Source organism: Corvus brachyrhynchos, unplaced genomic scaffold (genome assembly GCF_000691975.1).
Source record: "Corvus brachyrhynchos isolate BGI_N302 unplaced genomic scaffold, ASM69197v1 scaffold188, whole genome shotgun sequence".
NCBI lineage: Eukaryota > Metazoa > Chordata > Aves > Passeriformes > Corvidae > Corvus > Corvus brachyrhynchos.
The window spans coordinates 932888-957036 of NW_008239647.1; the positions used below are offsets into that span (position 1 = coordinate 932888).

Sequence of the window (24149 nt, forward strand, 5' to 3'; positions counted from 1 at the left end):
ATGTACAGTTGTGTCCACAAACTGATATGCTGCTTTTAAGACCTGCTCAGACTTTATCACTTTTCAAATCCCATTTCAGGAGAACAAACAAAACAAAAAAGAGAAACATCCCACAATTTTAAGATGTGTGTGGGAAGTACTGCAGAATGGTAGCAAAGTGATAACCATGCAGCACTAAGGAGATAAAAGCAACACAAGAGGATATTTCTGTATGTTAGCTGGGCAACAAGTGAATACAGGCTGGAAGCACGAAGGATGTGAAAGGCGACAGTGTAAAACCCTGGCCTCAGGTTTATTTGGCTTCCATTGGCCTCAGTGAGACTTACACTCACCAATCTGATAAAAAAAATCTTATGAACTATAAAGCTGAAAGGGTTGTACCAATCAGCTAGTCTGACCTCATGCATAGCACAAGCCACAAGATTGCTATAAATTAATTCCTGCCTGAAGTAGAATGTAACTTTTCAGTAGGAATCTCATTTGATTTAAAGATTTCCAGCAGTAGAAAATCTACCACAACTCTCAGTAAACTGCCTCTCACTTTAGAAATTGTTTCATCTGCCAAGTTTCAATTCCCAGAGTTTGGGCCCTGACTTACTTTTTCTAGATTGAAAACGCTATCACCAAATGTTCTCTGTATAGCTAATTATAAATAGTGATCAACAAGTCACCTTTTAAGCACATCTATAAATAATTACAGGATAAGCTTTTGAGTCTCATCCATCTATACCTGGGATTAATCAACGTGAAATTCCGTAATGTTCCATTTATGACCACTGCAGCAGTCTGTCACATATACAATGGTCACTTGAAATACAGTTCATTCTTGGATCAAAGGAGTTAGTCAAGTTTAAAATGAAGTTATTTCTCATGGCAACCTGGCAGGATACAAAGATATCACAATACAGGTATGAAGAAGATGATGGTATGCTTAAGATCATTCAGCAAGTACATGGCAGAGCCCAGAGTAATGCCAGTTAACTCAGATTTTAAATCTTCATCCTTGCTCACAATGCCATCTTCCTGCACAGCACAAGACAGAAAACTATTCTAAAAACAAAACAAAAAACCACATCCTGGAATCTCTCCAGATTTGGAGCAAGGCTTTTGAGCTATTTGCATGCAACTGAAAGCAATATAGAAAAAAATCCTGGTATCTGCATAATAATATCCTTCCTGATAACTTTGAGGCAGAGAAAACATACCAAGAAAATGAAACTCATAGGCCTGCACCCACAGTAGGCCCATTCACAGATTCTTGTTCTTTTGCATCTTCAGAGGTGCTTGGCAAGACCAGTTCCAGCAGCCTACCAAGGCTCTACTATCAATTTGATTTCTAAGAACTAAGTAGTCAACAGAAAAAAAAGTCTGTCTCACAAATTCCAGTTTGCTAATGTAAACATCATAAAAAAACCACAACAACTTTAAAAACAAAATATTTGAAAGTCAGTTTCCCGTCTTTACTAGCTGCCAAGAGCAGAGTTCAGGGCTCCGTGCTTCTCGAGTTGATGAAACCATTAACACCTACAGCAGCGTCAGGAATGTTAGTCTGCCCTCAGGACTTGGTAAGTAATAAGAAACTGGTGTCAGTTTCACATTTAAAAACCCATTCCAAGTAATAAATTTCCAATTTCTGATCCGGATGGAAGCCCAGCCCAAACAGCATAGCAGAGGCTCAAAGCACTTCACTACAAAGGTATCAACACTGGCAACTGTGCCAGCAAGATGCTCATTAAAACAGTCGGAAGATAACTAGCATAAAAATATGCCTTGCTGCAAAATGCATCCAGAATAGTGTGTGGAGAGTTATGACAAAAAAAACCCCAGTGAACAACACTCACAGCACAGAAAACTTGGGTGTCTCTTTAGTCAGTCCTTTTGCTGCTGCAGTCGCCAGACCAAGACTTACGGAGACCTTGTGTGGCAACACCAGGCAGTCTGGAAGTCAGAGAGCCAGCATGAATTACAGGGTCTGTATGCATTTAGCAAGTTCAATAAAGAACTCCCTTTATGTTCATTACAACACAGTTCTGTCTTCGCTGCTACAAGGGGTGCAACAGAGGAGGCATTAGCAGCTGGTCCTTGCAAGAGTCAAAGTCTTCTAAAAGGATAAAAGTGGGGTGCAACCCTCTTTCCAGCAATGTGAGTCTCAACTGCCTAACATGGTGATAGCTTTGTTGTGGCTCCTCTTCCTCTTCCCCAAACACAGCTCAGCAGGCACCACCCTACACAAGTTGTGTGTGCCCATTTCCATTTCATGGGGGAGGGAGCCACGACTGGAGTTCAATACCCGTTCATTTATTTGGGTCTGCCTAAGAGAAGCACAGCCAACTTTCTAGTGCATTAAACCACTTAAACCAACATTTCCCTGACTGTGCTATTTCCCATCCATGCCCTCTGGGCTCTAGGGCTGGAGCAAGAGATGTAACATGGCCACCTCTCTTCTACTTTCCTGTTCCTCAGGTGAATTCACCATTGCATAACAAGGTACAGAGGAAAATAAATCCCACAATGATAACCTGCCATTTATTCTGTATCTATTTCAAGCTGAAGGCAAACTCTCTTTCATCCCATTAGTATGGGATGCACAGAGCATCCTAACATGCCAAATGTCCTGAAAGTTTCTGCATATTTTGATGCACTTGATACTACTGCTATATTTTGTTCCTCCCTACAAACATATGTCAAATACCCTTCCTGAAAACACCTCCTCTGACATGTGGTCCCATGCACTGCTAGTGCCATATGCCAATCATCCCCTAAAATTCACTTCCTTGTGTCCTACCAATAGCCCAATAGGCCAGGATTCTCAGTGATTTCCAGTCCCTTGAATTAGCATCCAACGATGTCCTGTTTACATTTCAGGGCTGTGGTAGAAATAAACACCATAATGTCAGGACATTCCATCAGCAGGATTCCAGCATAACCATGCTGGGCTGTGACCAGGATGCTGAACCAAGTATGGTCTGACTTTTTACTTTATCTTATTTCCTTTTCCTTATATTTCCATTACCTACCAGAGGACGCCTTCTAGTGAGACAGTCCCTGCAAGCAGTGAACACACTGGAAGGATCTTTACAATTGTTAAGTTGCTAAAAAAGGAATTAAACAGTAAGGAAACAAACACAACAAGCAGGGAAGGGGTACTGGATCACAGAAAAGGATTTTATTTTTTTGTCAAACAGAAGTTCAAAGTAACATAATCATCCCTCTATCTCCCAGATGATGAAATTGAGACGTGGACAAGGCAAAGCCTTTTCCTGGTTAGATGGTTGCAAGGACTAAATTCTGCTGTCAACTATGGTAGCAGTAAAACCAAAGACTCAAAACTAATTAATTTCAATTATTCTTAATTATATTTCACCTACTTAAGTAGCAATACTTGAATAATCAGAGGAGACATCGCAAATGCATCTGCTATTAAACCTTAGCCAAGAGACACTTATTTCTAAGTAGGTTATAAAATTTCCAGACTAGAAAACAGCCTATTAGCAAAACGGCTGTCCTGTGGTATGATTAAAAGCTCTCTACTTCTCACCCCAGCAGTGTACAAACAAATGCTGTCCTCTCCATTCCAATTAGAAAATCAAATGTAAATATTATGAAGAAGGATCTCTCAAAACACACATACCGGATGACTACCAAGGACAGGCTGAATGCTTTGAAAGCAACGTTTTCTATGATGTACCAGATCTCTCAGAATCAGAGAAAATAAAGAAGGGAAAGATATACCAAGCCTGTATACTCTATTTGTCCCAGTATAAAAAAACTCTGCTGAATAATATTTCGTTGAAGTGTCAGTTCAATCTAGATTTCAAGTGTTGCCATTTTATGCAGAGTAGAGTTACTGTTTAGGTACTGATTCTTGGGGGAATATAACTGGAAACCAGAAGATTGTGCTGTTGGAATGAATGCTTGCTCTTTGGGATTGAATTAGCATGGAAATGGCTCCCTAACACTTGCGTAAGATTCTCATCTTCAAGTCGAAACCCTGGCCAGAGCTGTCTTTAAGACGGTTTTGTACAATGCTTTAGTCCCACAGATACCTCATTTACTAATACTGATAGCCCTGAAGACTATTTGGAAACTCCAGAAAGTGTGCTGAGAGCTGCAATCTACTGCCTAAATAAAGAAAGGGAGATAAGACCCATGTTCCAGGCTTGCCATGATCTCCTTCCACACTTCTAGGTATCACTTCTTAGCCACCATTCATCAAATGGACCAAACCTGACAAATACATCAGTACTACAATGACAGCTTTGAGAATCTACCTCAGGTCCCACTGCTGCGAAGATTTTCTGTTCTGTGAAATTTGTTCCAGAAGAATTATGTGGAAGCCTAAGCCTCACCACATTTAGACCATGATGCAAGACTCACGTCTTTGTCCAAAGCATAGCGTGAACTGCAGACTCAGAACCTCCTGGCACTTTTCCATGAGCTGTATTTTTCTTTCTCCCTGTCCCCGAAGTTTACAAGCACATTGTTGGAGGCAGGTAGAGAGTTCTGGTACTTTTGCTCCCCCCATTTGGGAAGCTGTTGATTTAAACCATGTGCGCACAGTGAAATCTCGACAAGGACATTATAAATGCATGTAATGATGTGACGGCTGCTGGCGATCAATGCAAAAAAAAGAGAGGGAGGAGGGGTTTACTGGGTCTTGGGCCATCTCCTAATGGACAAACTTCCACATCACAAAACCAAGCACTGCAGCTGCCACAAATCACATCAGTCAGCCCTCTCCCCAGAACAGCAAGGCAGCAAATGGACAGACACTGACCGAGCTGCTGTCTCCTAACGAGGTTCCACAGGACTCTGGAGGCACTGGCAAGACAGGCTGTGAGCAAATTTGATGTATATTGCCCACGCTTTGCCTGCCACTTTAGCATCTTTAACAAATACTATACTAACTTTAAAAATAATCAGTGGGCCCAAGTTAAAAATAAATTGCAAGTTGGCTTCCATGAGAAAGCAACTGAGCCAATACCATTTATAGTAATTCGACGTGTCACTGAATAGCATCATTTTTATAAATACACTGAAAGCCGGACATGAAATAACTGGTTAACAGCTCCCTAATCACAAGGGCTTCCTCTGCTACACATTTTTCCTATTTATCCAATGGCTTCTGTTTTATATCTAGTTTGCTAATGGAAAGAGGGGCAGGGGGAGGGGGGGAAATTGGCCTTAAACTGATCCAGCAGATGCACAGAGCTGGGGCCTCAAACACTGGCTTCTTTTCTACAGCCACCAAAGGGCGGTGGGGGAGAGACATTTCAGCAAAATTCTTTCTCTGCAGTAACTACCACAGAAACACATTTCCCTCTGTTTGTAGCCACTCAAAATAACTGCAGCTCAAATGCCAGAAGAATATTTTGTGCTCCCTGCATTTAGACGAGAAAGAAATGGGAAAATTCTAAAGAAAGTTCCTAGTATGGTGGTCTCAAAACAGCAGTTAAAGGCTTCCAGAAAAGTACACTCTCATAAAGAAAGCAAAACAATCTGGCCCAAAAATATCTGTTATTTAATGATCCTAAAGTGTTTTACAACCATGCATAGGAAATACATCATTTTATAAGACTGTTCATCTTCTAGGCCCTGCAAACCATTCAGAATTTTAGAACAACTCTCTGAACCAAATTTCTTACCCGTGCCAAGAATGCCTTTGCAAGCATGACTGTGTGCAGCACAAGCAGCTATCATCATTTATGCATGTACTAAAATAATTAAACAAAATTTCCTCAGGTATGTTGATTTCTGTCTGCACTGCTTAAAGTTAGGATGCACACTGAAGCCTGTGTACTTTCATAGTGACCACCCTGCCTTGTGTTACCAAATGGATGGCAGGACTCCTCACACTGGCATAAGACCATAAGGCCAGGAAAAAGGTGAGGGATTCACCATCTACTCAAAACTGCACCTACCTTGGCTCCGTCCACTTTAATTTTAAGGTGCTTGATAAATACTTTAACTTAAAAAATGTTTTTAATCTACAAAGGTGGACGAGGGGGGCACTATACATGCATGCAGAACGTGATTGCAAAAGTTGTCAAAACTCAGGTCAGTAGCAGAGGCAAGAAGCAAACACCTGCCTTGTGTTCTGTACCCATGAGGCCCTTAGCTCCAGTGAATAAAGTTTCACTGCATCCCCTATTTCTGTACTGCAGTATTAGCCCCAGAAACAGGCATGCAAATCTCCTAACCAACCTAAGTCTCTTGACATCAAAACTATGCTTATGTTACTTGCATGTCCTTGCAGTCCCCCATCAGCCTCTAAAGGGACAGTTTTCTCTGTTGTGATGACTTATTTCCTAATCAATTGTCAATAGATTGTCTATCCAGAGCAGAAGGAAAGACAGTGGTGACAAAGATGGGAAGGCTAACGGCACTGAAATAATCTTTTGTACTCACTCCAGTGTGGGCAGGCTCTGGTCTCTAACCTATATTTCTCATTGCTTAGGGTAGCCTGTGCTTAGTGCACTTCCAGGTGGGGGTGAAAGGCATTTCTCTTTGTGAATAAGTGAATTTGGGAAAAACTTAATAATGTATCAGTAGGAACTTAGTGCTGAAGATCAGATGCAAAAAACAAACTTTATTCACATGGTAAGTTTGATCCTGACTTTATGATGCAGGCCATTTATGGCTAAGTTTCATAACTCCCCCATGAGGTGTCCTGACACAATAGGAAACAACAGAACTAGCTACAGCTTTAGAAGTGACTGACAGCAACACATGACCTTTGCCACCAGTAGAGTAGACAAAGGAGAAAGAAAAGCAAGAAGCAACTTTCAGTGTAACCATGGACACGTGAGCTAGGGACACCATGAGATCTGTTCCTTCTTCCCCCCGTGTCTCTTGGTCTTTCACCACTTGCAGTCAGGACATAGTGTTCACAGGAATAACCCAGCAGGTTTAATTCTATAATAAACAACGCAGTACTTCCAAGAGAGTTCCTCTCCTCTAGTTAAAGGCTGAGGGGAAAAACATTACCTGAAGTGGTTAGTATTGCTAGTCCAAGTGCAGATGCCCTGCCTCGTGCCGGACAAAGTCAGAGAAGATGACGGCCCACAGATAATGCCTTGACGTGCTGAGTGGGATTACAAACCAAGGCCTGCACTTTGTATGAAAAAGCAGTGAGCAGACTGCCAAGACCCCTCTCTAAATACATTTCAAAGTGGGTTATTGTGAGAAGTGTGAGCATTATGATCTCAGCTGCCAACAAGTACTTCTGTGGGAAGCAGTTTGCAAGCGGGAACTCATTCTCCCAACAATCCAGGCTTTGACCCATATTTGTGCTGTGCAGTTAATCTAAGTGGAATTAGTGCTGATGAAAGGGGCCATATGGACAGCCCTTGAGACAGAAATCTTATTTACCCACAGAAATTTCCGTGGCCAGCAGCACTGTAAGATACATCTTACATGCATGTGCCAAAGCCACATGCACTTCTCTCCAGCTGCCTAAACAAGTAATCCTGTACTATCCAACCCCAAACTTTCTGCAAGATGGAAGGGAAAAATTTTGTGATTCCTAGGTTCATGCAAAGTAAATAGAAGAGTTATTCTAACGCATTTTTATACAGTACACAGAACACCTACCCGTGCTTTCTGATTAGTGCCGTGTTTGTCTGGGTCTGAACAGAGGACATCCAAGAACACACCTATTGGTACTCTGGTCGAATTTCAAAACAGACTCAGTGTGTTAAAACCAAAATATGTTTTTCCATACTACCACGTATTTGCCTCCCTCTCTTCTCAGTCTACAGCTCCTTCAGTGGTACCACAGAGCTGCTTAGACTTCCAATTAAGATCTCCTTCAGTTATTATGAGAGTGTAAGTCAGAGAGGAGCACAAAGCCAGCAAAGCGGAAGTTATGACTGGACTTAGATCCTACTTTTCATGGAAAGTGAGGCTTATAACATAATTCCCTTGTGTCTTCACAAGGCACATGGATTGTGTCTACACAAACTTTGGAGGACACCATGTATATTCTTCACATGCAAGATAGCAGCATATCACACAGCTGTCAGAGAAGCATCCCTTGTTAACATTCTTCAGCTTGTTTTATGAACTGAGATGTTGCAGAGAAGAGCAAATAGAATAAGCTGTCCAAAAAATAGTGCTAAATGATGGTATAAGAGTAGAGACGCAGGCAAAGATAGGTGCACCAGGGCTCCCTGCACTGACTGAGTAAACAAGAATTATTTTTCCTCTCAGTTTGATTACGTGTGCTGGAAGAGATAAGGTAGTCCAGGACCCTTTAATTTCTTAAAATGCAATGGCAGATGGCCTTAGCAAAGCTGCAGTTGGATTCACTGTTGTTCAGCATGTGTTAGCAGAAACAACATCTGGTGCCCTTCCTTGTATTTCTTTAAGTTTTCAAATGGGAACATGCTTTATTTAATTACTTTCTAGCCGCCCTACGCAAGGCATCCCACACACACTCCTCTGGTGGATTCCTCTGCATGAGTGTAAACTGAATTATTACAGCAGTTCATTGCCTTTCATATGCTTTCATGTTAACCACTGAAGTTCTGGCTTGACCACTATTGACGGGTACACAGACAATTCAAAAGCTCACTGCTGCAGACATCCCAAAACTACCAGGCAAGCACAGAGCAAGTACATAATGTCACCAGCAGAACAAGTACAGCTTCAAAGACAAGCAGAAAATCTCCCTGCTTTCCTGTATCCTGCACCCCTGACCACTGTCTTTGCCTGATGGAAGGACATTAGTCTTCTAAAAGAACATTCAGAGAGAGCAGAGGCAACATTATATTTTGAGTTTGTCCCTGTATGGAGACATGCTTATGTGTGTATGCCATTGCCCTGCTACTCAAGACTTAATTTGTCCCTGGCTTCTACAGTCAGAGAGAGGGCTGTGTGTTTGAGGAGATATGGTAGGGATCTGTTTGCGGCGTTGTCTCCCTTCAGCCCTGAGCAAACAGACGGACACAACATTCACTTGCACCTTTCTACTGATCTTAGGGGTAAATTGCAATTCAGTAGTGAATGAAAAACATTTTTCCCAAGAAATGAAGCTCAAATGTTTACACTGGAGCTTAACCCTCCCTTCCACCAAAGCAGTGCGCTGGAACAGTTACACACCAGGACAGCCTTCCTACGTAAGAATTGTTTGGGGAACTCCCAATAATGCATTGTCCAGCCTGAATTCCCACTTGGACAAGGCTCCAAGCACTAGACCTTTTCCCCTCCAAGCAGTAAAACAGTGGTAAAATCTCATGCACAGAAAACAACCCCAGTCCTGATTTTACTCCTTAAATTAGTACTGTTCTCACAAATTCTGTATTAGACCCTCAGTTTGTTTATACTGAAAGTTCCTTGGAGCAGTGGCAGCTTCTCCCTTAGCTCCTCACTGGAGATTAACTACAAAGAATAATAGTCAAATCTGCATTGGCAACACCTTCTGTGGCCAGGAATGAGGCCCAGAGAAAGTATCAAAAATTCTCTGACCTTAAATACATTCTCCTACGCTTGCTCTGCATTCTCAGTTGTACCATATTCACCTCAGAGGGGGTGAGTTTGCGTTTGAACCCATTGATTACAATCACATAGTCATAGCAACACCTTCCCAAAACATTGCTAATACTGGACCACCCAGAATGGTATCAGAATGAACTAATGGATAATGGGATGAGCAATCTCAAACCATACAAAGTACAAGGCACTGAATTCACCAAATCAGATTAGCACTGCGATTTATTAGTTACAATATCTATACGGCCAGGAGTTTATGCCATAAGGTCATCCATTTCAAGAATCTAAGCACTAAAAAAGATGGCAAAGAAAAAACAGATACAGAAAAATGGCTGTGCTTCCCCCTTCTGCATTAGACCCCCTTGCAAAAGGCCATTCTCCCTCCTCACATCAGGACTAAAGGCCTACTGAAAGTGTTGTTCTTCTTAGTGTTCAGGTGATGATCTCTTTCATACACAAATTTGGCTCTAAATTTCATGCTTTATGGATAAAGGCACAGGCCATGCTACCCAGCACCTGACAGGAAGGTATTCCTGATAGATGAAGGTCAGAATGGACTATTGGGATCATCAAAAATGACCTCTTACAGAGCACAAACTGCAGAATCTCACCTAATAACTTCTTATTCACTCTCTCTCATAGAGACAGAAACAGAGTTGTCACTGCATGGCATAAGGTATTTTTTTTTCTGACTCCCATTTACAACAGGCAGGAGATGTCTCAACAGCCAGACATTCATCAATTCATGTTTGAACACCATTCAAATTACCTTACTCCTTTACCCTCCTTACCAAGGATCAGTAAATGCTTTACTAATATCAGTGAATTTAGTCTCAGGTCATGATTAAAGGAGTCCTCTTTCTGCTAATTCACAGATAAAGAATTAGAAGCCTTAAAACTACACCAATACAGAGCAGTATTTGAAGAGCTACAAAGAGAATCTAAACGTTCATTTCTAAAGATCAGCTTAATTTTTTGAACAATAGTTTCCTTTAAATTAACTAGGTAATGAAGAAAATTAGTGGTTTATTTTCATCATTCCATTGTCTTGCATAGGAGAGATTCCAGAAGGGCTAATAATCACATCCTGTGACTTCCACTATACTGAACAGCAGCAAAGAAAGTTTGACCCCCAAGAGCTTTTTCCTGTCCTTCTCCAAAACCCAGTATTTCTCCATCAATGAAAGCATTACAGAATTTCATATGTATAGTGGTGTGGTAGGACTGCTCAGTTATAGAGAAAGCAGCAATTCTTTCAGTGTGGGACACCACAGACTACAAATGGAAATGGAGAAACAAGATCCAAGAAGTCAAGCCAGGGTTGATTTTGGTTCTTTGTGGGTTTTTTTTTTCAGGGGCAGAGGATTGGGGTGAAGCAGTGAGCTGAAAGAAAAAAAAAAAGAAAAACAACAACAAAAGATGTCCCAACAAAAACCACATCAGACTACAACAAAATTCATTGTACTTCAGTGCTTCTATTTCTCTTCCCCCTTTGTGTGACTGTAACACAACCTTGAATCTGCAGGATGCAAGTTTCACCACAAGAATTCTTCCTGCAGCTTAGCAAACATCCACTGGTAGATCCAGCTCACTGGTAGATTACCAATTTGTAGTTGATCAGGTACAGATAGCATTGACTCTCAGACATTGCAGGCAAAACATTTAGGAATACTGCTCAAATGTCATTTTCTTTCCAGTGTAGTATGTATTTGTGACTGAGGCCACCAGAAAACATTTACACTACCACAAAGCTAAGAAATAGCTACAAGTTTGCTGCCTCTGGCCAAATTCTTTGCTTACTCATAGAAAAACATGTCTGACTTCAGTAGGATTTTCTTAGCATTTCAAAGGTGCCCTTGGTCTCCAACGGGATGCAAGGTGTAAACAAGCCAAGAACTTGACCCAAATTTGCTTACTCCTCAAGTTTCAACTATGAGGTACAATTCCCAGTAATTTTTATGATGCCATTAGTTTGTTCCCATCAACACTAGTTGAACTCAGTGGCTTTCCTTCTGACCTATTCAGCTAATTCTTCCCATTTCCCAGATTGATCATAACGTTCTGAGAAAGATACAGTCTCTTCCTATAATTTGCTTTTGAGCAAAAATAAAGCACTCTGGTTCTACTCTTCTGAATCCCATTAAGTTCCACATAGTAATGATGTAGTTTCTTCCCTCAGAAACAGCAAGTAGGCTCCTCCATTTTGCCTGGTACAAACTGTTTGTGATCTTCACCACAGACAAGTATTTCCAGGAACAAAGAATTCCTGTATGTACTATGGGTATACCATGGATAAGAAAAATATCTAGAGATGTAAGACAGACACCTTAACTAGCAAAAAAAGGGCTATGAAAAACTGTATTTGTAACCTTCAGGATGTAAGTGCACCTCGAACAGGAGTCAGAAAAAACATGTCCTCTTCACCACCTTCTTAATTTGGAAAAAAAAAAAAAAAGGTAAAGAAGACAGATGTTTTCCTTAGACTGGGACTATGTCAAATGGCTCCAGGACAATGGAGAAAAAACATTATCTCTACCAGTAAGTATGAAATATGGGAATCCTAAACTGTGATTTGTATAGGATGACTAGGATGTAACACCATGAAGTTTAGCTCATCCTTTCCTCAGCATAATGCTTTTCTATTTTTCTTGCCAAAGTCATTATTCTTCAAGATGCAAGTAGACCAGAAGTTGAGAGCAGAGACCCTGGCAAGTAACTTGTGCAAGGAATGCAGGGGAATATGCATTGGCTTCCATTAAAGACAAGATTCCAGCTAAAATGATTACTTGGTCCCCCTTGGCACGGTTAAAGAGTGCTACATTTTGCTACTGTAACAGGATTTTTTAACCTTACTGTTTCTATACAAATTTAATATTGATTTCTGTTGCAGTTGCTGCCAATACAAGGTCTTGAAATACGGGGCCCCACCACAGTCAGAAAGAAAAAGATGTCCAATGGAACCAGGGATGGGTTAAAGAAAACACAGAGAAGAACATTGTACTTGGCTGTACAAGTAACTCATGAATACATCTTGAGAAATGTCCTGGATTATCAACTGTAATAAAACTCTCTCAATGAGGAAAACAGGGATGTCCTGGAGAACTATGAGTTCTGGTTTTCTGTGTTCGCTTCATGCATGGTTTGAAAACATTCCAGAGAGAGAGAGAGAGGACAGAGTGGCAGAGAGAGAGAGAGCAGCAGAGAGAGGGAAAAGAGAAAGCAGCAAGAGAGAGGGAGGGGAGAGGGACAAAGAGAGAGAGAGAGGGAGAAATAGAGACACAGAGAGAGAGAATGCAGGCACAGAAAGCTCATTTTTCCCGGTAGCTAGAGACAGATTTGAGCACTGCCCCTGTTGGGAAAAAGACAGCAAAATACCATTTGGAACATGGATGGGAAAGCAGGGATACAGAAATAAAGAGGTTTATCTACTTCTTATTCAGTCAAATTTAAGTGGGAGACTGAGAGCCCGATTGTTAGTTTGGGGGCAGCAGTTCCTCTATTAAAGACTGTATTCGAAGAAAGGAGAATGAAGTAGAGCTGAAATAATGATCAAAGAATGAAACAGCCAATAATTACACAGGTGAATGCTTAAAGTGTGCAACTGGTTTTAAGTCAAGAGACGTTAGGAACAGAAGTAAAGAACTCAGATCTTTTCCTCTCAGTGTTGGCACATAGCATGATCCCCTCTCTATCATCTGCTATGGAGTAGTCCTTTTGCTGATCTTTAAGCAACAGTTGGCAATACCTGTAAGATACAAGCCAGAAACAGCCTTCTGCACCACAACAGTAGTAATTACTACCCCTGAATTGAGGAAGACTCTCCAAGTTTCCACATAAATTCCCCATTTCCTATTGAAACATAATGGCTTAGAACGTGAACATTTCTCTCTCTCCAGAACCTGGATGTGTTCAAGTAGGAAGAAGTAACTACCCAAATTACTCCTTTATATCTAAAGCAATAGAAGCTCATAATTTTTATGTTGATATCCTAGGAACTCTGCACACCAGAAATATAGGATGAGTGCTTGCATGTACTTGGATGGAAGACTATTTGGGTTTCTCTTATATTTGCTTTCACCCCATCTTGATATGGTTGAAAACTACTTCAGTCTTCAACTTCCTACCTGTTGCAGTTAGGCTAGTATGTTTACTATTAATTTTTTTTCTTTTTTCAGCAACAGCCAAGATTTAAAAAGTAGTCCTTCCAAACTTTGAAAAAAGAAATTTAATAGCCTGTTGCAAATGCTTGTTAGAGGGGCTAAACTCTGCTTTATCTCAGGCATCTTTTAGGATGCCTCAGTTATATGCAGGAACAAAACACAGTAAGAGTTTTAAGAAAGAAAAAAAGAGTAAGCAACAAACTTTATCTTCCCATCTTCATCATAAAAATGCAAAGCTACCCATATGGTCCACTGCAAAAGAATGCATTTCCTGGAGGCACTGTGCTGTCTCACTAACGAACACATACAAGATGTACTGTACAGATATAGGCTGGAGGTCACAAAATCCCACTGCTGACCAGCAAAAAAAAAAAAAAAAAATCCTCAATTTCACAGTCAGGAGATTCTCACAGAACCACATTTCACAACACACCAGCTGAGTAAGGACTTTTAAAAACAGCAACAACATCAAAGCATGTTTAAGGTCCCAGTTACACGATTTCTGCTCAAAATAAAAACTGTTCCCACTGTTTAAAGGAAGAGAGAATTGGATGTGGTTGTGGCTTTGTACAGTGACGTGCATGCACAGCATCATAGTAGGAAGCTTGCAGATCCATGATGAAGGGCATGAGCATGTGCTCATACATCCCGGGACAGAAGTGACTGCGTGCCGATTCACACACTCAGGGACACACATGTTGATCAGGCAGGACGGAGGCAGAAACACAAGTTCACACATGTGCAATTCTTACCCTTCTCTGTATACAAAACAGATTTAAAGCCTGAGTGAAACAACTTGGCAATCAGATATTTCTCATGTAGAAAATACCACCCAAGTTGCAGAAGTCATTTTTCTTGCTACTCTTCCATTCCACAGGCATGTTGGCACTTCATGCCGACATGAAGTCATAGGATATTCCAGGAAGAGCACTAGCCTTTTTTTCACCTTTGTTTCTTTTTTTTCTTTTTTTTTTAAGAAGTGGCAAGTTTACCAAAATTGGCTTAAACCATGAAGAACAAGAGCCTGAAAGATATGTAGATGCTTTAATCATGGGACAACCAGCTCCCAAGAGAAATCTTGGGAATCTGTGTTCCTCTGAACACCAGCAGAGTCAAAACCACAGTGAGGTCAGTCGATGACTGTGGAAGAACAGGGGCTTCTGCAGGCTCTTCACCAGCTTGTCTGCAACTGTATTAATAAACTGGAATTTCTGACATTCATAAAGCAATCCAATAATTTCTGATAGAAACAGTGGAGGATTATGTACATTTTGCTGTAAATGACAGCATCAATTGAGGTTTTGAAGTGACACTGTGGGTCTTGGATGGCCTCTCTATGCTTTTAAGCCACTGCTGCTTCAGCTGGAGCCCAGTCACAGTGCTTTTCTGTGACGTGTCTTCCTTCACAGATAATAATTATTTTCTAAAGCATTCTAATGAAACAAAGGATTGTAAATGTGAACATATACTCTGCCTGCTGATTGCTGCTACCAATCTAAGATTTTCAATGACTCTAAAACCACAGAACCTAATCTCCAGTTTTCCAAAGCTGTACCACAGGATCCATATCCTGTCCCTCCAACTTCTAACCCACCAACAGAATGACAGGAGCCTCAGGCATTAAAGCAGTCTTTAGCAGGCACCACCAGAATTCCAGGCATAGAATTAAAAGCCAGTTTTGCTCTGTAGTGACAAGAAGTGATTCCAGCTAAAAAGTGCTCTGTAGCAGGAAGAGACAATGACTTGGTCATCTCTACAAACTCTGAAGAGGCAAGAAACTCCCAGCAGAAATCAAATGTTACCAAAACCTACCACTGAAAAATATTGCCCAGTGGCCTGACGGAGCTGGGAAGAAAGGGTTCTCTGAAGCTACAAAGTCTCATTGTCACAACAGTTAAAGGATGATAGTTATTCATTAATCTGTTTCCAGTCACACAGCTCTGGTGGATTGGTTATTTTCGGTGAGTTTTTTGGGTTTAGACTGAAAGCAAAAAGAAACACTGTGCATTGCTTAAAACACTGAGAAATAAAATGCACCAAATAATATCTATGCCAGTCTTGCAGATCTTCTATTGGAAACTCCTGCTTTATTAGCAGGGTTAAAGTGACACCAAAATGTTCAGATCGAAACACAAAGCTGAGGACAGATATTCTGTCCTAAATACATATAACCACATGTACTGAGAGGAAAAAAACACTTTATCAAGGGATTGAGAGCAAGTCCAAATAGAACAGTTTTTTCAGATGTTCCAACTTGCTGCATTTGTCTCAGTCACACAAGCAGTGCTTTCATTTGCTTTGTCCTCTAAGCAAAGCTCAGTTCAAGAGCACAACTCCCTTTTATTCTGAAGCCTGCAGACTGCAAGTAATCCAGACAATTTTTCCAAGATCAGACACCACAGGAGAAGGCAAATGATTCCTGGGTCATGCTATTTTTAATGCCTGTCTCTCTGCCACACCATCACTTCTATGCCACTTCTACAGAGGATGACAGCTTTGGAACAGCTTCAGTGCAGAAGATATGAAAGCCATATTAAAAAAAAAATGTATCAATATGTTCTTACTGTGAAAAGTGCAAAGTTGTATCTTTTTCTTAAGACCTTTGTGTTTAGAGTCATAATGTAAAGGTGATGGTCAAAATTTTCACTGTTACTGCTAAGCACTGCAAGGATCATGGGCAAACAACACAAGAAAACATCCAAAAATTTGAAGTCTTGCAGAAAGGCACCAAGTTTCAGGATCAAAGGAATGTTTGCAGACCAGCCAGCTCCAGAAGTACCCTTCCTCTTTCAGGAAAAGAAACCTGCACTGTGAAACTGCTCCACTTTCCCTCAGTTCAGTTACACACTGCTCGTGATCTTTGCTACAATGGGAGGCAGAGGAAAGGAAGAGGGAGAAGAAAAAGGAGAAAAATTGAATCTTTTGACCATCCAAGAGTTTGGTAAAGGTGAAAGGAGTTTTTAGGAAAGGAAAAGGAAAAATCTACGCAGCGTTATTCTTAAAGCTTAGCAGAATCAGCCATTAAAATACAAACAAAAACCTGCTCATCCTGGTGTAAGAATGAATTTTTTTACAGTGAGAACAGTCAATCACAGGACCAAACTCCACATGGATATGCTAGAGACCCTATCACTGGAGGTTTTGAAGATGCAATTGGACAGGGAGCTAGATAATCTCATCTAGGCTTCTTTTCCCATAAAAGGTTGGATCAGATAATTTTTCAAGGTTACTTTCAGCCCTCGATTTTTCATGAGCTTATGACCACTAAATTGAGGATTTGGTTAAACCATGTTAGCTTTAACATCCAGCTGAGTGCACAGTAGATTCTGCTTCCTGAAGAAGTACCTATGTGGACCAAGATTGCCAAAAAAATTCAGTCGATTCTGTATCATTGTTAAGATTTCAATGTATCATCTGTCCAGTGGTAACACCAAAGTTACTTCTCAGTGACAATAGGCCTGTTTGGCCATTTACGTTTGTGCTCATGTCCATGCGTTTTCAGCTTTATCACTACCGATTTTGGATTCTCTGCTTGCAGTACAACAGTATCCACATTACTGTGATTTTTAACTGTGCATCTGGAGCCAAGCAGACAGACTGAGTTTGTCATCTTTTGCTTTCCAGTTGCCGGTCTCTAAGTCTAGACCACTGAAGGTTACACAGAACACCCCTTTGCTCTGCCAGCCTCTAGAGACTTACTTCCAACTCTCCTCCATGCATTTCCTGCTCTGTCCATAGAGAAGCTGAGACAACTGGAGTCATTAGATGAAGGAGTCAGTGTTGGTGAATGCTAATGAGGCTATCAAAACTGTTATGACACGTTTGGCCACAGACCATCACATCTCTGATGCTTCAAGTTACGAAGAAGTGCACAGATATGGGCACACAGAGGAACTGAAGCATAGGAAGAACAAGAGACTTTTCCTGGAGAGGAAAAATGGGGAAATACGAAAACAGACATAAGAGAGTGAGGTATTTTTAAATCTACTTGGTATTAGAGAAACTATGGTTATTTCTGGCTTTAACAAAAGGTCTGATTGTGCTGCATTAAGTCATGGCCTTCTAACTTTAATTTAGGTTACTTGGGTATAACAGCACTGAGGGATCACAGCAGAGCCTTTTGTAAAAGCTAAGCCTGCTTAGAAGTCAGGTTACTTATACAGGTGGCTAACATGTTTTCAAGTTCAAGACGCCACAGGTTTGCTGCAACTGATCTCTAAGCTCCCCAGACTAAAGTTAGCTCAGATCTGTCTGTGTGCACCCTGCATTTCCCGTCCTAAGACAAGGTGCCAAAATACTGCACTGGTAAGTCGCCGTTGCTTTCCATTAACTTCATTTCAGCATCACCTAACGTGCAAACTGATGGTTAGAGACAGAAGAAAAGGAGAATAAAAGGTGCTCAGTACCATACCTCTCGTGGCACAGAATCAACTGGTGCTGCCTCTGTACAGTGGCAGCAATGTCATTTCCCAGAGACATGGCAGGTCACCAAAACAATTTGTAAGTATTTCAGGATTAAGAGTCCTTGGCCAAGAGTAAGCTTACTCTTTATGTTATAATGATGTTCTCTAGAGCAAGGACCTGTCTAAAACACCAAGCTTTTTAAATTCATCCACTCAAATGATGCTCTGTGAAGCATCATTTGGACACGAAAGCAGTGATATTTCTCAGCTATTTTATCACAGACTGTCTTAGATTGTCTCAAAATCTGACATGTGAAGGGTTATTTTCTGGCAAATCTGTACTGTTTATACTATTCCTTTACATGGAAGGTTGAGATAGAAGGCCTGAATGCACAGAGATAAGCATAATCTGGGAAAAATGTCAAATGCAGAAGAAAAGGAAGAAAGGTGATAATGGAAGACTAACCAGAGCCAAAAATTCTGGGAGGAGAAATATTTCAAGAGGTCCCAATCAGAAGGTTAAATGTGGATAAGCAAAACCAGTAGCTGTTCAAGTTCAGAAGAAAGACAAGCCCTGAAAAGAACAGACAGCTGAAAGTAAAGAATGAGACAGAAGAAAAACCATGAGGCAATGACAGACAGTCATTCAGGCCCAGATAAATATGGAGCTCAGGAGATAACAGTCCATGGGAAAAAAACTACATGAGATGAATATGAATTTTAAGGCTGTAAAATTCAGCCAAGGCCTGTAATCTGGAAAGGCTGTGGTACTGTTCAGAGGCAGAGCTCTCAAAAACCCTTCTCTCACTACTTGGCAAGGAGTCTGATGCCTGTGAAACTTAGCAGAGCATAGCTCAAGACAAAAATGTCATAGAAGCAAGACAATATCTGTTACATGACAATGGAAAAATTTAGTTCAAGATTTTTGGAAGCAACAGAGAAGGTGAGGATCCTTTAAATGAAACTTAAGTCCATGGAAATGGGAACATATGAAGACAATGGAGATGTGAAAAGTCTGCCTGGGTCACCTTTACATACTCCATGCACCAATTCCATCAACATGACAGAGGTAAAAATAAAAAAGTGAAGGAGGAAAAAATAACACTGAGACATCTGGGGTTTATGGAAGCTTTTCTGACTTTTTTGATAAAACGTATCAAAACCCAAGAAGTATATTTTAAGTACCCTAAATTTTTATTTTGGACAACTCAGACATCTAAGTTCTAGCTAAGTTGGTCAAAAAAAGGTAGGAGAAAAACATTCCTGTACAGCACGATTTGAAGAGGTGAGGTAACTGTACATGAACTGTCCAGAGCTCGTGTATCCCTCTGTGTGTATATGCGCATGCACACATGTGTATCCACCCAAGATAAAAGTGAGGAGGAGGGGAAGTTTTTCATGGAACAATCTGAATCTTCTAACCTAAACAAAGAACCTTGCATTCACGCAAAAGAATGTGAGAGATGAATTTCATCTCTTTTAATTAGGAAGGGAGCTTTCAAAGTAATTCACCACTTTTATTGCTGTATTATATTTCTTTCATCATAAAAACTCCCTAATTCAATGGAGTCTACCAGTTTAAGGCTACTCACCCTTGCAGGGAGAGAAAGAAGAGACTCGGAGATAACAGATTGTCAAATTTTGGAAAATGCCACTTGCATCTGCAACACACAGGGAAAATATATAAAAAATTAGCCCCAAAAAGATGATTACACAGAAATCAAACACATGGACTGTGACAGAATAGATTTTCAGAGAAGCCAAATTAAGAGTGCTGGCACCAACTCTGATGAGGCCTGGATCCCACCCAGAATAGATAGATGATTCAAAGTTAGGCACCAAGTCAGTCTTCAGAATCACACACTGCTATTCCACACCGCACCAACAAACACAAAAGATATACCTAGTGAACCAGAAATCCATCCTCTGACCTACTGGTGAACTATATTCCCTCCTACCTTATCCCAAAGCCAAATACAGAATCAGCAAGGCAGGATTCCCAAGGCCCTCTGCCATTCTCTAGAAGAATAACTGAAGAGTGCAGTAGTGCGTAGCTTCTTCTGCAAGTTCCGTTGGAAAGGCAGACTGGAGTACCATCAGTTACTCATCATTATCCCTGTCTGCATAAGAGAACATGCTCCTAATTAAATTATAATGATGTTTGAAGTTAAAACAAGAGACAAGGAAGAAGACCTGCTTTTGGGCTGTTCAAAGGAATTGGGATAAGAAAGATTTTTTTTTCAGGTTGGGTCCATAGATGCCACTTAGAGATATTTACTCACTTGAAAAAAAGGGTAAAGTGCCATCAGTTTTCACTTCTCTGGTTATAGAGCCCAGAACCGGACTGTGTTCAGACAGGTTGGACAGGACACAGTTAGTGTTGATAAAGAAAAGATCCAGTAAAGAGTGCCCAGAAAGTGTCACTGAAGCCAGCCTCAGGAAAGCTGAGCTCCATTTAAAACCACTTAAAAAGGAAACTCTCTACAAATTAAGACCTGGTAATGAGTAAAAGAAGATCAGAGGCAGAGCTACATGCTGATTGTGAGAAAACTCAATTAAGGAAATTGTACCCATCTACCCACCTGCAGTGTTGAAATGACAACATGTTAATTTCCAGAAATACTAATATTCCTACTTCACAAGAAGAATCAGAATAGTGCCCAGGTTAAAGTATTTTTCATAAACTAACAGTTCTCTCTACATATATTCCTTGTCTCTGTTTTCAACATGAAGCACATATTGCAAGATGAAGGTTCCTTGTAGAAATATTTTCAAGCAAAAGCAAGGTCTGCATGTTAGACTCTGTATTGGGTTTCTGTGGCAAGGTTTTGGTAGCACTGGTGGGGAGGGCGGCAGTACAGTGGCAGCTTCTCACAGAAGCTAAAAAAAGTGCACCAAAAACCTCCCGAGAAGCTTCCTCTGTGTCTGATACAGCCAATGCCACCTGGCTCCAAGTCAGACCTACTGCTGGCCAAGGCTGAGCGATGTTGGTCGTGGCTCTGGGATAACATATTGGAGAAGAGGAAAAAAACTGTGAAACAGCAACTTCAGCTGGAAAGAGGAAGGAGAATATGCACATGAAACAGCTATGAAGACACCAAAGGCAGTGGGTGTAGAAGTGCTTCAGGTGCAGGATCAGAGATTCCCCTGCATCCCCATGATGAGGCAGCTGTGCCCCTGTAGCCCATGGCAGTCCACAACGGAGCAGAAATCCACCTGCAGCCTGTGGAGGTTCATGGTGGAGTAAATGTCTGCCTGCAGCCTGTGGAATAACCCATGCCAGAGAAGGTGGTTGCCCAGAAGAGGCTGTGATGCCATGAGAAGCCCACATGGGAAGAGGGTCCTGTAAGGACCTGTAGGCCCATGGAGAGAGGAGCACACACCGGAACAGTTTGCTGGCAGGACCTATGATCCTGCACAGGACCCATGCTGGAGCAGTTCACAAAGAACAGCAGTTACCTGTCCCTGACTTTATCTCAATCCACAAGCCTTTCATTATATTTTCTCCCCCATGCCCAGCTGAGGAGAGCGACAGAGCAGATTTGGTGGGCACCTGGCCTGCAGCCAGGGTCACCCCAGCACATATTCACATAATTTATCAAGGAGATAATCATCTAGAAGCAGCTAAACTTCTGTCTTGCATAACAAATAGTCCGAACAAAGCTCTAAACTATACCAGTAGAACCAGATTTGGGCCAGCTTTGTTTGACAGCTAACTCTTTACTTAACCACCATAATAGATCTGGTTTATTTCCCATGAAACTGTGAAATTCAATTGTGTTTCAGAGGCATAATCTTTACATAGCACACATTAAATATAGTCCTGCATAAGATCCACCACGAGATTTTTCCTACCTTCACACCTGATAACAGGTGTGGCCATTCTAACTCCATACTTGGCACTGACTGCTCTCAATAAGTCAAGGGCAATCCTGCCTTTTACAAACATTAAACGCCTTTGGTGTTGTCACCAGGAAGCACGTCAGAAGTGACCAAGCAGTAAGCTGTGCACAAAGCTCCCATGAATATATCTCAAACACACAATGGGAAAAGATAACAAGAAGGGCATGGACGAAAACATTTAGCAGCAGGTCCTTATTCAGAATGAAAAGATTTCCCACTGAACACCAGGACACAAATCACCTGGAAACTAAATTGCAGGTTTCTAATATCAGAGAGCCAAAAAAACCCCAAACTAGTCTAAAAACAGTGCTACTAAAAATATTATTGTAACTGAAAGCCTCTTTAGCAATGAAACCTTCACAATACTCTCTTTTGACAATTTAACTAGCTTTTCAATTTAAAGCACTGTATCTTGATTCGATGAAGGGAAATGCTGTTTTTTTAAAACAAATCATCAGGTTTGTTGTGCAGGCTACGTCCAGGTTATGTATGAAGTGCAAGATGGTAAAAATAAATAAATAAACAAACCCCAAAACAAAAATAAACACAACAGAATGTTTTCATTATGTGAATTTAATTTAGCATTTATTTGCTGCTAAGACCAGGCTATCCCTTCTTCCTCACATCACTGCAACCAGCTATTGCATTACTTTTTGAAAGAAACTCTCAGCAGCATTAGTGCTGCTGTACACTTACACACTGCTTACATACTGAGAGCTAAATCTTTCACACATGTCTTTTCTTAAAATCATATAATATCCCGAGTTGGAAGGGACCCACTGGGATCAAAGTCCAGCTCCTGGTCCTGCACAGGACCATCCCCAAGAGTCACACCTTGTGCCTGAGAGCATTGTCCAAATGCTTCCTGAGCTCGGTCGGGCTGGTGCTGTGTCCACTTCCCTGGGGAGCCTGTTCCAGTGCCCAAACACCCTCTGGGCAAAAAACCTTTTTCTAATATCCAACCTAACCCTCCTTGACACAACTTCAGGCCATTCCCTTGGATCCTGTCATTGGTCATCAGAGATAAGAGACCAGTGCCCAGTCCATTTCTTCCTCAAAATAACTCATTGGAAATTGATTGTTTTGGTCATTTGCCTTGGCCTTATGAATGAATGGCAATTGCAAGATGTAGACAAACAACTGAGCTGCATTTGCAATCAAGGCTTACAGCACAGTATGCTCAGTGTATCACAAATGTACACATTTACTAAGAAATTAAAGAAAACACAAACAGGAATGTTCATCATCAGGCCCTCAGAGTTTGAACCTGTTAAATGTATTCAATATCACATTTGCCAGGAGGGTGTTGACAGGTGGAAGGTAATAGCAAAGAATTTTGTCATTCCTATAAGCTGAATGCAGCCATTTATTTCCTTCTATGGACATTATATGGCCTTTTAAAAGCATATTTATTTCTGGCTCTGCCTGTCCTGTACGAACCTTCTCCTCAGGATTACAGAATGAGAAAGTAATCCTGACCAAAGAGCTCTAACAAGAATTACCAGCAGAACTCAGACTCATGACTGTCTTCCTCAGTTTCTGTGCAACAAGTGAGGAGCCAAAAAGAGAGAACAGTGGGGGACTGTTGATTGATGTTTGATTAGAGTCCTCAGGAAGCCACATCTTGGTGTATGGCTGAACATCAGCCTCCTAAACCCTTGCAAGTACTGACCAAGCATCAACAGCACAATCACCCTTCTCTTTTTTAGTGTCCTGAGAACTCCTTCAGGATCTACTGCCTGCACACAGGGCTCCTGAACTGAACCACGGGAGCTGCACAAAACTTGCGTTACCTCCACGGGAGAAGGAGTGCCCAGATAACACAGGGAGCATAGCCAGGAATCCTCTCCCAGTTCTGTCACATATTTCCAATGAGAGAATAGAGGTACACGTATAGTACAGTTAATGTCACTTCTTCATCTCAGGAGACTATCAAAAATGCACTCAAAGCATAAGGATATATGAGCTAAAAAAGGGAAAGATTTTCAACCAAACTTCTTATATAAGTAGGGCCAATCATTACCATTCTTATTTATAAACTAACAAAGAACCAGTGAGTGACTACAAGTCTTGTTGTAAAACAGAAGAGTATGCTGGGTTCTGAAAAATCTACTAGGCACAGGGCATCTCCAGCTAGCTCTACTCAGTCTATGCTGGCACTGATCAGAAACATTCTTCACCTTTTAATTTA

The 24149-nt window shown here is 41.1% G+C and overlaps 1 protein-coding gene and 1 long non-coding RNA gene across 8 annotated transcripts in view; one reads left to right on the forward strand and one right to left on the reverse strand.

Annotated features, from left to right (window-relative positions):
* Positions 1-6772, forward strand: part of LOC108448636 — a 27067-nt gene extending 20295 nt beyond the window's left edge. Inside the window, exon 3 of the long non-coding RNA XR_001864592.1 lies at positions 6761-6772. This is a non-coding gene — a long non-coding RNA (uncharacterized LOC108448636). The remainder of the gene's footprint in view (positions 1-6760) is intronic.
* DAAM2 (dishevelled associated activator of morphogenesis 2) overlaps positions 1-24149 on the reverse strand; it is a 205353-nt gene that overhangs the window by 142923 nt on the left and 38281 nt on the right. Inside the window, exon 2 of one of the 7 annotated variants that reach the window (XM_017742341.1) lies at positions 19648-19716. The exons of the other annotated variants lie outside the window; for them this stretch is intronic. The gene's annotated coding sequence lies outside the window, so the exon portion shown is untranslated. The remainder of the gene's footprint in view (positions 1-19647; positions 19717-24149) is intronic. 7 annotated transcript variants of the gene reach the window in all.